The sequence below is a fragment of the Chinchilla lanigera genome, unplaced genomic scaffold, assembly GCF_000276665.1.
Source record: "Chinchilla lanigera isolate Chin_1 unplaced genomic scaffold, ChiLan1.0 scaffold00036, whole genome shotgun sequence".
In the NCBI taxonomy this organism is placed as follows: domain Eukaryota; kingdom Metazoa; phylum Chordata; class Mammalia; order Rodentia; family Chinchillidae; genus Chinchilla; species Chinchilla lanigera.
Window position 1 is genome coordinate 2,461,568 of NW_004955437.1, and position 15,017 is coordinate 2,476,584.

Genomic DNA, 15,017 nt, shown 5'->3' on the forward strand with positions numbered 1-15,017 from the left:
AAAAAAAAAAAAAAAGAAAAGGATAATGGGGGTGGGGCAGCTGTTGTCACACCATGAAAAATAACTTTGCTCTTGCTTTCTCCTTTGGCAGTATGATAGATTGAAGGCCCTTTTTTATTTTTATTTTTTTAGGACAAGTTCTCATTAAATTGCTAAATCACCTGGCAGGGCTTAAACTTTCGACCCTCCTGCCTCGGCCTCCTGGAGTTACAGATGTGCCCCACGCCTGGAAGGAGCTCTGTCCTTTACCTAGAGCAGTGTGGAGCGGAGCTGCCGGAGAGGTGAAGAGCAAGTGCAGTTGCTCAGGCTCACGCTCCGCCTGGGTAGGCAGCAGCTTGGTAACTTCGGGGGCTCCTGGTGGCCACGTCGGTGACCGTGGGTGGGAAGAGGGGACAGGCCTAGGGCCCAGGGCGCCGGCAGGAGCAGAAAAAGACCAAGCTCGGGGGACATCACAGCTCAGGCCCGGACTTGTGACGTCCTGGGCCACCCTGAGGGTGAGGTGACCGGTGGTACTGGAACACAGAATGTGGCGCTGGGGATGTGAACCCAGGGTCTTCACGCTGAGCCACATTCCCAGCCCGTTTTATTTTTCAAGACAGGGTCTCACTAAATTCCCCAGGCTGGGCTGCAGCTTGTGAGCCTCCTGCCTCAGCCTCCTGGGTGCTGGGCATCCAGGTGTGCTCCGCCAGGCCTGGCCGTGCATCTTTTATAAATGGGACTGAAGGAAACCCACCCTGAGACCGGGAGGAAACAGCACTGTATTCTCCCAAGATTGTTTTCTGCACTAACTTCCTCGAAAACATAGTCTGAGCCAGACGTGGTGGCGCACACCCGTGATTCCAGCGCTCCGGAGGCTGAGGCAGGAGGACCACAAGAGTGAGAACAGCCGGAGCTACATAGCCTGGAATGCAGAGCAGAGCAGAGCATGCCTGTGCTCACAGCGTGCGTGGAGCCATGAGAGACCCTGGAGGGTGACTGACTGAGCAGCGGTGTAACTGTCAGCGCTGAGCTGTGAAGACAAACTGTTGGTGGCTCCTGGGAAAGCCCCCCCCCCTTTCTCTTCTGCCATGTGTTGTCAGATACAGGCTTCACGCTGGGTGCCAGGCAGCCGTCTTGTGACCGTGAGGAAGACCACGGCTGATCCCTCGGCCAAGGCAAGGGTGAAGGCTGTCAGTAACCTCGGTCCTTGAAGATACTGTTGTGACCCCAGTGAACCCGCACTGGAACCCTTCATCCCCGGCCACCTGTGACAAAGAGCATGACTGTCCTCGCTGATGAGACCGTGTCCCCTCCTGGGGCTGGCTGAGCACAGGCCAGACGGGGCGGGCTGCGGGTCCCCAACTGAGCAGGGTGGGGCGCTGGCGCTCGGCACAGGAGCAGCTGCAGCAGGGACACTGGGGGCCCAGACGCCGGCACCACGAATCCTCTCGGTCGGACCGGAAGTGTCAGCCCCAGGCACCCTTGGGTGGCGTGTCCAGGCTGGGCTTGCATCTGGGCCCATCCCAAGATGGGGACATGGGCACCGCCTCCCTGCCGCAGCTCCCAGGCTGCATGGAGCCCATGATGCCCATCCCCGGACACCCAGGCCAGCTCTCCTAACCAGTGCCACTGCAGCCTCGAAGCCTAAAATAGCTTTGGTACTCCAGCCATCACATCCATTTTCCAACTGTTAGAAAGGAATAGGCCAGGTGTGGTGGCACACGCCTGTAATCCCAGCACTCAGGAGGCTGAGGCAAGAGGATCGCTGCAAGTTCGAGACCAGCCTGGGCTGCAAAGTGAGCTCAAGGCCAGCCTGAACTGCAGAGCGAGACCCTGTCTCAAAAAGACAAAAAGAAAAATCAAACCAACAGAAAGGATTGTAAATTCAGGCCCAAGCTGGATAACTCTGGGACTAGGTCCCAGAATAAAAAAGAGCCGGGATGCAGCTCAGTGCAGCACCCCTGAGTTCAATCCGTGGCACAGGAAAGAGCAATCGCCCTCTCTCCGAGGGCGGTGTCTGGCCAGCACAGCGGGGACTGAGTCTCAGTGAGGGCCAGCACCTGCCACCCTGGCAAGCAGAAGGGAACGGATCGGATACGCAGCGCTCCCCTCGCCCCGAGGATGCTGGGAAAGGCTTCACTGCTGCTTGTTTATTGCTTTTCTTTTGGTTTCTGAGACTGGGTCTCTCTCTGTGGTTTAGGTTGGACTTCAACTCACTACGTAGCCCAGGCAGGCCTCGAATTCAAGTTAATCCTCCTGCCTCAGCCTTCCAGATGTTGGGATGACAGGCGTGGGCCAGGAAGCCCAGCTATGAATATTTGAATGTTTGAGTCTTTTTTTTTTTTTTTGGTCTTTTTTTGAGACAGGATCTCGCTATGCAGTACAGGCTGACCTTGAGCTCACTTTGTAGCCAAAGCTGGTCTCGAACTTGCAACGATCCTCCTGCCTCAGCCTCCTGAGTGCTGGGGTTACAGGCGTGCGCCACCACACCTGGTTGAATGTTTGAGTCTTGCCTGGGCTTTTTTGGTTGCACTGGGAGCAGGGCCAGGGCCTTGTACACAAATGAAGCCTTGGGTTCCATCCCCAGCCCTGGAAATACATAAAAAAGGAAAATAAAGTAATAAAAGGTAACCGTGTTTCAAGGAGAAAAATTCTTTCCTGGCTCAGTTCTTGGAAGGAGAAAAAGTTCTACTTTTTGTCTACTTCGTCTCAGGTTCTGAACCTAGAATATAAAAGAGGCCTTTGCCTCTTTGAGCGTAGTTTTATTCTTATACTGCTAACAGAAAACCCAAGGTGAACAGGCCTGGTGGTGCATACCTATATAACCTGAGCACTCAGGGAAGCTGAAGCAGGAAGGTTCTGAATCTGAGCCCAAGCTGATGACTCAGCAAGGCTCTGTGAAAATAAAGAATAACAAAAGGGCTGGGGATATGGCTCAGTGTGAAGGATTTGGTTCAGTTCCAGGACCACAACAAAAAAGAGACGAACTATGCCTCAGGAGGTTGGGGCAGGAAGATTGCTGGGGGTTCAAGGCCAGCCTGGATTACACAGCGAGATCCCGTCTCAAAAAAACTAAAAAATGGGCCCAGGCATGGTGGTGCATGCCTGTAATCCCAGCACTTGGGAGGCCGAGGCAGGAGGATAGTTGCAGGTTCAAGGCCACCCTGAACTGCATAGCAAAACCCTGTAATTCCAGCACACTGAGAAGTTGAGACAGGAAGCCACAAACTGGAGCCCAGTCTGGGCAATTTACCAAAACTTTGTCTCAAAATAAAAAAAGTAGCCTGGTATGGTGGTGCCCACCTGTCATCCCAGCACAGGACACTGAGGCAGGAGGATCACTGTAAGTTTGAGCCTATCCTAGGCTATATAGTGAGTTCAAGGCCAGCCTGAACTGCATGGCAAGACCATGCTTCAAAAAAAATAAAAAATGAAAAAGGCGGGGATGTAGCTCAGTGTCAATGTCCTAGGTTCAATCTGCAGTACACACAAAAATGCACACATACACAACAGAATACACACACACACACACACACACACACACACACACACACACACACACAAGCTGGTCAGGAGGAATCTTGTTCCTAGGATTTGGCCCTGGGCCAGGCTTAACCTTTTGGCTGCCTGGGCCACAATGAGTGAAAAGGAATTGTCTTGGGCTGCACATAAAATAGATCATATAGGTAATGTGTATCAGGAACAAAAGTCTCTTTTTTTTTTTTTTTTTGGAGACAGGGTTTCACTGTGCAGTGCAGGCTGGCCTTGAATTCGAGGTGATCCTCCTGCCTCAGCCTCCCGACTGCTGGGATGACAGGTGTGCACCAAGGTGTTTGGCGAGACCATACTGTTAAGCAAAATAAATCGGACACACGTTGAAATCCTGCATTGTTTCTCTGGTGTGAGAAACTGAAAGTGTAAATAAGGACTCAAATGTGTAACAGATACCAAGCAATAGGAAGCAACCGTTCAAATGGGAAAGGGAACAGGGGAGGGGGGAAGGAAGAGACAAGGAAGGCAAGGTGAAGAGAAGGGAAAATGGAAAGGAAGCTTTTGTAAATAAGGAGGGGGAGGGGCTGAAGGGAGGGGCGGGGAGTGGGAGAAAAAGCCGAAGCGGGATGACTCATGTTCAGGCACAAACTCCTGGCGATGAATGTGACCATTATGCACACCTAAAGTGTACCGATCAAATTTTAAAATAGTTCTAAGTTTCACTTTTAGATCTGTGGTTTATGGCTGGGTGTGGTGGCGCACGCCTGTAATCCCAGCACTGGGGAGGCTGAGGCAGGAGGATCATTGCAAGTTCGAGACCAGCCTGGGCTACAAAGTGAGCATAAGGCCAGCCTGAACTACATAGCGAGACCCTGTCTCAAAAAAACAAACAAACAAACAAAAAAAAGATCTGTGGTTCACTTTGAGTTAATTTTGTTATAATTTTTGAGATTTAGGGGTTTTTTTGTTTTGTTTTATTGGTGCTGGGAATCAAACTCAAGACCTTGCGTTTGCCAGGCAGGTGCTTGTGCCCCTGAGCTATCTCCCTGGCCCTGTTTTGTCTTGTTTTATTTATTTACTTTGCTTTAAGAGACAGGGTGTGGCTATGTAGCCCAGGCTGGCCTCAGACTCGAAGCACTCCTCCTGCCACGGCTTCCTCAGTGCTGGGATCACAGGCAAGTGCAACCACGCCTGGCTCCCCTTGTTTTATTTATTTTTGTAGTCTTGAGTATTGATCCAGGGCCTTTACAATGAGTTACATCACAATGAGCTACATCCCTGGTCGTTTTTGAGACAGCATCTGAGCCAGGTGTGGTGGCGCATGCCTGTAATCCCAGCACTTGGGAGGCTGAGGCAGGAGGATCCTTGCGAGTTCGAGACCAGCCTGGGCTACAAAGTGAGCTCAAGGCCAGCCTGAACTGCATAGCGAGACCCTGTCTTAAAAAGAACCCCCCCACACACACACAAAAAAAGAGACAGGATCTGGCTAAGATGCCTAAGAACTTCGATTTGTGTGTGATCCTCCTGCCTCAGCCTCTTCCTCGATTACGAGCATGAGTGACCTCCATCAGCCTGTTCTACACTGTTCCCTTCCAACTCTCTTGCTACACAATGAACCCAGAGCTTAGGTAGCGTCGTTATTCTTTTCCAAAGTTATTTTCGCTCTTCTGGTTTCTTTGCCTTTCCTCATAAGTTTTTAGTGAGTTGGTCCCCATCTACAAAAACTTCCCGTGGGCATTCTGATAGGAATTGATCACTGTTACGGGGTGACCGTGTCTCCCCCAAAATACGTATGTTAAAGTCCCAGCCCCAATTCCTCAGGAGGCCACTTTAATTAGGAACTTGGCCCTTGATGTCATGAATTAGGATGAAGTCATGGTGAAGGAAGGAAGGCCCGGAAATCAACCATCTGAGGCCCCTTTCAAAGGAGATGAGCCGGGCATGGTGGTACACACCTGTGGCCCCGGCACTCAGGAGGCTGAGGCAGGAAGATCACCGTGTATCCGTGACCAGACTGGGCTACATAGCAAGACCTTGTTTCACAAAGAAAAAATAAAGATAAAGGAAAGCACCATGTACCTCAATGCCAAGAACCGAGTGGGCGAGGCAGCTGGAGCTGGAAGGGCAGAGAAGGGGTCTCCCCCAAGGGCCCGGCCCACCCATGTTTGGGTTTGGAAGCCGTGGCCTCCAAGGCCGTGGCCTGATGCATCTCTGCTATGATTGCCGCACAGCGCGCCATATTTTAGGGCAGGCCTGGGAAAGGGACAGACTGTGCGGAGAGAAACTGCGTCTCGCCACACCCACTGTGACAGGGCTGTGCCTCCCCGGGTCTGCGGGTCCGTCTCTGTCGCCACTGCTTCCGACTTCTCAGCATCCATGTCCTCTGCGTGCTTTGTTAGAACAACCTGTGCATGTCACCTAGGTTTTGTCACACACAAGTATTTCCTTGGTGCCTTCTTTCTTTTTGGAACAATTATAAATAGTACAGTCTTTTTCATTTCATTTTCCAATTGTTTGATGTTAAATATAGAAATATGCTTGGTTTTTGTTGATTTGGGTCCTGTGGCCATGGTGAAATCCAGTTCTTAGCTGTAGGCCTCAAACTCGTGGTGATTCTCCTGCCTCAGCCTCCTGAGAACTGGGATTACAGGCATGCACCACCCGTGCCACTCCCAGCTTTCCTTCATCATTTTTTTGTTTTTTCTTTTTTTGAGACAGGGTTTCACTATGCACTTCAGGTTGTCCTTGAGCTCTGTGGTCAAGGCTGGCCTCGAACTCACCGAGACCCTCCTGCCTCAGCCTCCCAAGTGCTGGGATTACAGGCATGAGCCATCACATCTGGCTTCCTTCATTATTATTGTATGTGATGATAGAATGAAGCTCAGACTTTGGGACACAAACCTCAGACTCCCTCACTGTGCCCAGGAAAGATTCCTGGAAGTGGGGCTAGTTGGTGAAAAGGCTGTTAGAGCCCCTAAACCATTCCCATTCTCGAAACAAAGCTGGGGGTACTGCTTGGAGGCGCTCTGCCATTTGAGAACTGCACAGTGACCTTTTCTAAAGTGCTGCCTGTCCCACCTCGGCCACACCGCTTCTGTGCCTCCCTCCTACATTTCTAGTTTTTTTGTCTTTTTTGAGACAGAGTCTCGCTATGCAGTTCAGGCTGGCCTTGAGCTCACTTTGTAGCCCAGGCTGGTCTCGGAACTCAGAATGATCCTTCTGCCTCAGCCTCCCCAGTGGCCACCGTGTCAGTTTCCATTCACTCTTTCCACGGAATCCTTTTCCCACCCTGAGCCCCTGTGCTCCAGCCCAGCTGGTTATTTCTGAAACCCATGAGTCAAGCTCTTTCTCAACCAAGCCCTTGGCCACGCAGTCTACACTACATGGAGTGTGCACAAGTGTTCCTGCCTGCCCTTCCCACGCCAGCCCGACTCACACGCAGGGTGGGACCTAAGTGTATAGTGGCAGATTTGAAATCCCAGCTACTCAGGGAGCTGAGGCAGGAGGATCACAAGTTTAAGGCCAGTTTGGGCAACTTAGTGAGATCTCATCTTACTTTTTTTCTTCTTTTTAAAGACAGGGTCTCAATATAGAGTCCATGCTGGCCTCGAACTCCCAGGAATCCTCCTGCTTCAGCCTCCTGAGTGCTAGGATTAGAGGCATGTGCCACCACATCCAGTTTAAAATTTTTATTTAAGAGCTATTGGAGCAGGGCATGGTGGCACACATCTGTAACCCCAGCATTCAGGAGGCTGAGGCAGGAGGATCATTGAGAGTTCGAGGCCAGCCTGGGCTGCAAAATGAGCTCAAGGCCAGCCTGAACTGCATAGCGAGACCCTGTCTCAAAGAGAGAGACAGAGATTTAAAAAAAAAGAGCTCTTGGTGTAGCTCAGTGCTCTCTTGCTTACCTGGCATCCAATCTCTGGTATCACCAAACAATAAAAAGGAGAGGCAAAAAAAAAGGGGGGGGCGCAGATTTGGCTCAGAATGGCTGTGTTCCAGTCCTGCTTTACTGTGTGGCCTTAGGGAAGTTACTGAACCTCTCTGTGCAGGTTACCTCAACCGCAAGCCCCAAGGAGAAGCACAGCACCAGCAGGGCAGTGGTGAGGATGCATCAGAAGGGGCCTGGCTGTGGGAGGCCGCCGGCCACTCTGCTCTGCTCATAATCAGGCCTCTCTGCCTCTGCCTGACCGGCCCACGGCCCACGGCCCTGAGCCCACGGGAAGCCCCTCTTGTCCTGCGAGGCCGGGGTGAAGGCTGAGCCCCTGGTTCTGCCCAGCTGTGCCGATGGACACGGCTCTACCCGCTGGGCTTGGGGAAGGGGTGGCGCCAGGGCCGAGGGCCGCGGTTTGCAAAGCTCTTCCTTGTGCCCATCAGCGCCCATCTGCCCACAGCAGTCCGGCCGGGGCTGGAAGTGGAACGGACAGGGCTGGAACCTCCCGGGTGACTGCGGCAGGGAAGCTGCCGGCGCGGAGGGCGCAGGCGCACTGGGTGCCGCTCCGCGCTCGGATCCCCAGGGCCCGGCCCAGCGAGGCCAGAAGCCAGGACCGGCTTCCTTCATCCCACCCTGCAAGGCCAGCCCGGCCCAGACGCTCAGCGTCTGTGACCCACTGTGACCCAGGGGTCCAGGCCTGGTCCCCGGTCCAGCCTCCCAGGACAGCCCCTGAACCCCGTTCAGGAAGGGTACCGTCTCAGCCCTGCCACTTCCTCCACCTCCCCTCCCGCTCTTACTTCAGGCTCCTGGTCTCTCTGGCTTCATGTGTGTCTGTCTATCTGTCTGTCTATCTTTTCCTTTTTTTGAGACAGGGTCTTGCTATGTAGCCCAGGCAGAGATCCTCCTGCCTCAGCCTCCTGAGTGCTGGGATCACAGGTGTGCGCCATCTGCCCGGCAGACCCTGTCCCTCCATCCTCCCCAAACCCATGTCTCTGCAGCTGTTACTTGGCCCGGGATCAGTGCCCCTCAGCGCCGCCCCCAGGGCAGGGCGCCCCGCGCTGTCCTTCCCCCACACCCTGCTCTAGCCGCAGTCCTGGCGCCCTCCGCGGGCGCCGATGTTGGTGCGGGTGCCGGTGTCCGTGTGGGGCGCGCGCCGCCTGAGTCACCGTGTGAGCAGAGTGAGGCAGGGGAGGGGGATCCCCGCGGAAGGGAACGAGAAAGGGTCTACGACGTGTCTCCGACACCATGACCTCACGCCAGCCCAGTGGGCACCGGAGACGCGCCAGGGGCGCGCGGCCCGAGGGTCCCCGCACACGCACTTGCGGTCCCCGCTGCGGCCCCTCTGCGCCCCGCTCCGCACTGCTCCCAGCGGGTGTGGGGGCGCCCCGCGGACCCAGCCCACTTTCTGGGAGGTCCTTCGCTCCCACCCCATGACAGAGGTGCCCTGAACCCCGCTGAGCGCCAGACTCGCCCAACAAGGAGGGAAGCGCACACGGACAGCTGGCACCCCTGCCCACCAGGGGATCGAGGTGCCTGAGGGCACAATGACCCCGAGTAGCACCGGCCAGCAGAGAGAGAGAGGGAGCCGCTGAGCGCACCTCGGACCTTGTCTTTCCTATTTTAGTAGCCACATTAAAATGTAAAACAAAACAAAGCTCGTATTTAATTAATAATAGATTGCTTGAATCCACCATATCCAAAAAGAACGCTGTGATGGCCCCATCGGTCCAGCCTAAGGTTGCCTTTCCTTTCTGAAGACAGGGTCTCATTATGTAGCCCAGGCCAGCCTTGAACTCGCAGCGATCCTCCTGCCTCAGCCGCCGGGTGCTGGGGTCACAGTGGGGCAGCACCGCGCCTGGTGAAGGAGTTCTGCACTGTTTCTGCCGCAGCCAGGGAGTAGTGTGAGGGCTCTCTCCTCCGCACGGGCAGCCAGGCCCGGGGCGGGTCAGGGCCGTGGGACCGACCGCAGGGAGGGGGTGGGCGGGGCTGGGCACTGGACAGGGGGCGAGCCAGCAGCCCACACCCAAGCCGCGCTCATGAAGCTGGCTCCTTCACGCAGGGGGCCGGACTGGAGCCACGTGCCTGAGGAGCGCGGCGTGTGAAAATGACTGCGCCTCTCCCGGCACCACCTCCCCACCCACCCCACACTTGGGGGCTCTAAAGGCGCCGCCCGGCCCCCGCCAACCAGTGGCCTGAGAGCGAGGCTGCCCGCGCCGCGGAGCCCAGGCAGGGTGGCTCTCCCGGGGACCAAGCCGCTGGCTTAAGATGGCCCGTGCTACAGGGGTGGGGAATCTGGTGCCCGCTCCCGGGACTCCGCTGGAGACTGGGAGAAAGTCCCAGGACAGCCACCCTGCTCCCCAGCCGCCGGCGCGGGGCGCGCGGGAGCTGTGGGCAGAGCCCTGCGGGCAGGGGAGAGGAGCGAGGCTCACGCGGCGGCTGTGCGGCGCGGCTTTGGGTCACCTTCCCACCGCCTGTCCCTGCAACTGCAGGGGGTCACAGGAGATCAACAGGTAGCCCTGGCGGGGGACCCCGGAGCCCAGGCGGAGTGGGGGATGGGAGCCTCCCCGGAGAACCAGACAAAGGACTACGGCGGGCCGGGGGCGCACGCACACTGCACGCCTGGGAACGGCAGGACACCCCGGACAGTGACCCAGAATCCTGGTGTCGCTTGGCACTGCCCCGACCGTGGGAGGCCCGGCCATGGCCAGCAGGGCAGGCCCCTGGTTCTCCGCACACTCGCCCTCCGCTGTCCCTAGAGCCCCCGAGCCCCTGCATTTCCCGCCACCCGGACTTCAGGGACAGGGCGGGGGTGGAGGGTGCTCCACGCTGCCCACGCCACGCAGAGCTCTCGGTCCCGCCCAGGGGCCCTAGTGACCGGGTTCCTGGAAGCTAAGACAACAAAGGGGCGGCCCACCCAGCTCACGCTGGGGACGAGGGCCCTGGGGACCTCACCTCCCCGGACAGACAGCGTTGGGGACAGCCCTGGGGACTCGCTGGACAGGAGATGCAGACCAGGTTGGTGGGGAGAGGGTGGCGCCACCGCCATCTCCAAGCCAGCTTCCAGGACAGCCCCTCCCCTCCCCCCTCTCCCGCCAGTGCCCCTTCCCCTCCCCCACCGGCCCTCCCCCAGCTGCCCACTTCCTCTGCCCCTCCCCCAGCGCGCGCCCATGCATCGTCCATTCACCAAAATAAGGCCGAGCGGGCCAGGCCCCCAAGGGCCCTGGTGGAGATCTGGGTCCCGGAGGCACAACACAAAGGTCGGGAGGACTGCAGACCTCCGGCCTGGGCTCAGCCCCTCCCTCCCCGGCCTCCACCTCCGCGCTGCTCCCGTCCACCTCCAGACCTGGGCTCAGCTTGGGCTTGGGCAACTGCGGCCCTGGCAACTGAGCACCCGCTCCTGTCCATTCCCGGGATGGCTGGGGTGAGGGTTCAGGGGCCCTGGGGTCCTGGAGGCGCCTCTCACCTCCCCAGGCCGCGCAGCCCCGGCACAGCTGCGGCCCCCGCAGGAGGAAGGCGCCAGGCCAGGACTCACCAAGGCCAGGCTGGGGTGACAGGGAGACCTGCGGCGGCCACACTGGTCACTCACGGTTCCTGTCCGCATCCTGGACATGCTCAGCTTCTAAACAGGCAGGAAATGGACCCCACACACACGAGCCCACCACCACCGAGCACCCCGGAAACCTCAGGGCCTGTTCGCAGATGGGGTCACTGCTGCCCAAGTTGGAGAACCTAAGGCCAGGCACGAGCGGCGTGGACTTCCGGCCCAGGCTGCAGCCTGGAAGGTGAGCCAGGCTCCAGAAAATGCAGCTGGCGCCCGACAAGGAGGTCACACGCACGGGCGCTGCCCTAGGGCGCTGCTTCCCACAGCTCCAGGCTTTCTCGCCCATGGGAGCGACACCGCGGAGCCTCAGCTGCAGCCTCTAGCGCTCACTGGACGGGCTCTGGATCAGACACTGACACGGTCACTGAGACCAAAGGCACACTGTCCCACTTAACGCAGACATCCGACTCTCACCCAGCTCAACCGCATGGTAGGAAAGCAGTGCCTACTGTCATCGCTGACACAGACCAGCCAGTGCCGACCTCCCTGCTCCCCACCAAAGGAACTCTCCAGTGGCAAACTATAAAATCTCAGCCGGGCGTGGAGGCAAAGGCCTGTCATCTCAGCACTCGGAAGGCTGAGGCAGGAGAATCACTGTGAGTCTGAGGCCAGCCGGCACTGCATAGTGAGACCCTGTCTCAAAAATAAGTAAAAAATCAAATCTAAAGACTCAAGGGCAGATAGGAACGACGCACAGGACCTAACCCGGTCACACAAAGAACACTCTCCGGTGCTCTTCCGTCTCCTGGTTTGGGGACAGATGCCCTGGGCCTTGGCCTGTGTGGGTAACAGAAGCCACGCTGGCTAAGCATTCTTCATTCAACAGTTTCTGAGTTTGAACACTGTGCTAGGCCCTGGGGGTATCCCAGAGAACACAGAAGATAAAATGCTCCACACCGAAGGAGCTGGCATTCCAGTGGAGGGACCTGGACAGAAAACACCACACAGATCATGTATTATTGATAATGGTTAAATAATGAATTAGTGTGTTAGAAACTGGTGTGTCATAGGGAAAAAAAATAAGCCATAGTAGAGTGGATGGGGGGGTTTACAGGGAGAGACACCCAGTTTCAAAGAGTGTGGACAACCTAATACTGCAGGAGCCCCGAGGCAGTGGGGAAGAGCTGGGGGATGGGGCAGCAAGTGCAAAGGCCCTGAGGCGAGCTCCAACCTAGGCTGGAGAAGAGTGTGACCTGTAGAGATAGACAGTAGGCTTCCCTGAGGGTTCTGCAGAGAGGAGAAACAAACATTCCTCACATGTCAGCCCAGAGAGGCTCAGCAATGAATCAGGTACTCACAGGGCTGCTGGAACTGGAGGAGCCGGCTCCAGGCGGGGCGTCCTGGAGCAACAGGACAGCATGGAGGGGCTGGCCTGCACTTTGGAGGGGGAGCCTTGCTGAGGGGGGCTTGACTGAGATTTAATTCAGCTCCCAGACGGCAGCTTCAGAGGGAGTCCGATGGCACCGATCCCCATGCCACCCTCACACCAGACACAGGCTGTCCTCATGCCTATTTTCAAGGGCTCTTTGGTTGTTCCTGCCTGGCCCGCTCCCTGCCCCATGCTACCCCGGGTCCTTATTACAGCATGTGCCACACTTGTACGGGTACCCCACAGGGCAGCCCCTTGATGGCCGGGGTGTTGCCATCCTGTTCAAAGCCAGGGCCTCAGGGCCTCTCGTGGTCCCCAGAATGATCGGTGTGGCTGGGCTGGGTGAGGCGGCAACCCGCTGGGTGTGCCACAGAAGCAGCAGCGGGGCAGAGGCAGGTTCCCGAGCGCCTGTGGAGACCCCGTTTCCTTGCTGTGAACTGGGCTTGGGCCGAGGCTGCGCTCCGAGGGGTGCGGGGCACCGGGCTGCTCGTACATCAGCATATGCTCAAATCGCCTTTCCTTCCAAGTTTTCCTGAGGCCGGGGAAGAGCTGCGCTTTCCGGGGGGGAAAAGCCCTGAAGAAAGCTGTGAAAGCCTTTGGGGTCCCAAGGCCGCCGAGCCCCAGGGTGGGTGCTGCCTCACGGCAGGGGCCTGGAGGTGCCTGAGGCAGGCCTCGTTTTCACTGGAGTTTTTCCCTCGAAAGTTGGAACCAGAAGAGGTCCTCCTCCCACTCCGGCCTGCCAGGTTTCCTGGCAGCAGAGTCTGCGGTCAGCAGGGCCTGCAGGCCTGCGCCTGCCAGATGACCAGATGTACTAGTAGCCACCGGGAGACTGGCGGAGGGTGCTCAAATGCTGTGCGCGGCGGTCACCCTCCCTCGCCGCAACGGGCTCAGGGAGGTTTATGCCCGTTATCTGCTCCTAACTATCAACAGCGGCCCCGCACTCTGAACCTCCTGCCCCTCTCAATCCGGGCACGTGTGTCCTGATCCTTCCCTGCTCTCCCAGGCGTACCCGAGGGGCCTGGAACTCACCACACCAGATTCTAGAAAGCGCATGCTCGGAACAGCCCAGAGCAGAATCTACCCAAGCGCCAGCCACAGGACCGGACACGACGCTCACCCTGGCAGCTCTGCAGCCCGGAGGGTGAAAGCGCGGCCGTGGGCAGTAGTGTGCACAGCTCACGGAAGGGGGGGGGGGCGGCGGACAGTGCACACGCGTGACCCCGGTGACCCCGCCTGGATGCGGGCATGGATGGCGGGGGGCAGATGTGTGCACCAGAGGCTGCAGACCCGTGCAGATCTGTCACCGTGCTGGTGACACAGACCTGCTCACTTCGTAAGTTGAACACTCGGAACGGGCATTTTCTGCTTGGCTAGTTCTCCCCAATCAAAGGTTTCTTATTTTGCGAAGCTAGGCGTCCACTCGGGGGCCTCACAGGGCCTCACAGGGCCTCACAGGGCGGGAGCTCGGCACGATCTCCACCACTGAGCCGCACCAAGGCTTGGCGGGAAGGTATCCCGGTTTGCACAACAGGCCAGATGGTTCCCAGGGCGCCTCTGCTTCTCCCGTCTACTTCCTCTGCCCTGTGGAACGCGGGAACCATCGGCCCCACCGCCACCCGCCTGGCCTGAGCCCCAAGCGGGGCCGCTCGCACCCATCTTCCGGCAGAGTCTAAAACACAAGAGTAAGTCGGCTGTCCCAGAAGCAGCTCACCCCGACGCTTCACGCCCTGCACGTGCCCTTCACAAGCCAACTCTGGGCATCAGAAACCACTTCCTGTGGGGAAGACCGGTTCTGGTGGCAACACGGCTCGGGGACTCCCGCCTGGCTGCGGGCCCAGGCCTACACAGCTCCCCCTGCTCCCCGTCTGCACACGCCGGCCCCCCACGTCCAGCCGACCGCTGCAGGACCTGCTGGAGCCCATCTCCGGGAGGCCCCTGACCCCCACCTGCGGCTCCTACTCTTTAAGCACCTGGCCCCCCACCCCCTCCGAGTCTACAGCGCAGGGACCTGCCCGCTGACTGTACCCGGAGCCTGGCCTAGCTCTTGGATGCAAAGTAGGCTCTTGAAGAATGAATGAAATAGTTTCAGCCTCCTGGCAGCCTCGATTGTTACTCAGCTTGCTCGGGTGTATTCAGGTCCCGATTCCTCCAGATCTGACAGTTTGCTAGGACTCATGCATGTTTTGATCCCCAACTCACTCGCTCTCTGCTTAATACTGGAAGGGAAAGAAAGCGAATTCAGGGCATTTGCAATGCAGAAGCCACGCAGGCGGGGGTCGGCGGGGGAGCCATTTGGATGTCCAGGGTGTGGGTCACCCGCAGGGGCAGGAGCCGCGGCCCACCCCGCCCCCACGGCACGCATTTGCCTCCCGATTTATTTATACCCGCCTCCCTCCGGCGAAGGTTTGAGGTGGCGTACAAAAATACACACAATGCAAAATAAAAAAGCAAGTCGGAGAGGAAATCAGGACGAGGGAAAAGTAAGAGTGGGCAAAAAAACAAGATCAAGTCGGCTCGCTAGAAATGGGACTTTAAAAAGTTGGCCAAGTTTCCGCAGCGCCCACCGACTCTCCGCGCCCGCGTCCCTTTCTCCCAGGGGCAGGGCCGCGAGGCGCAGGGGACGCCGCGCCCCGGCGGGCGGC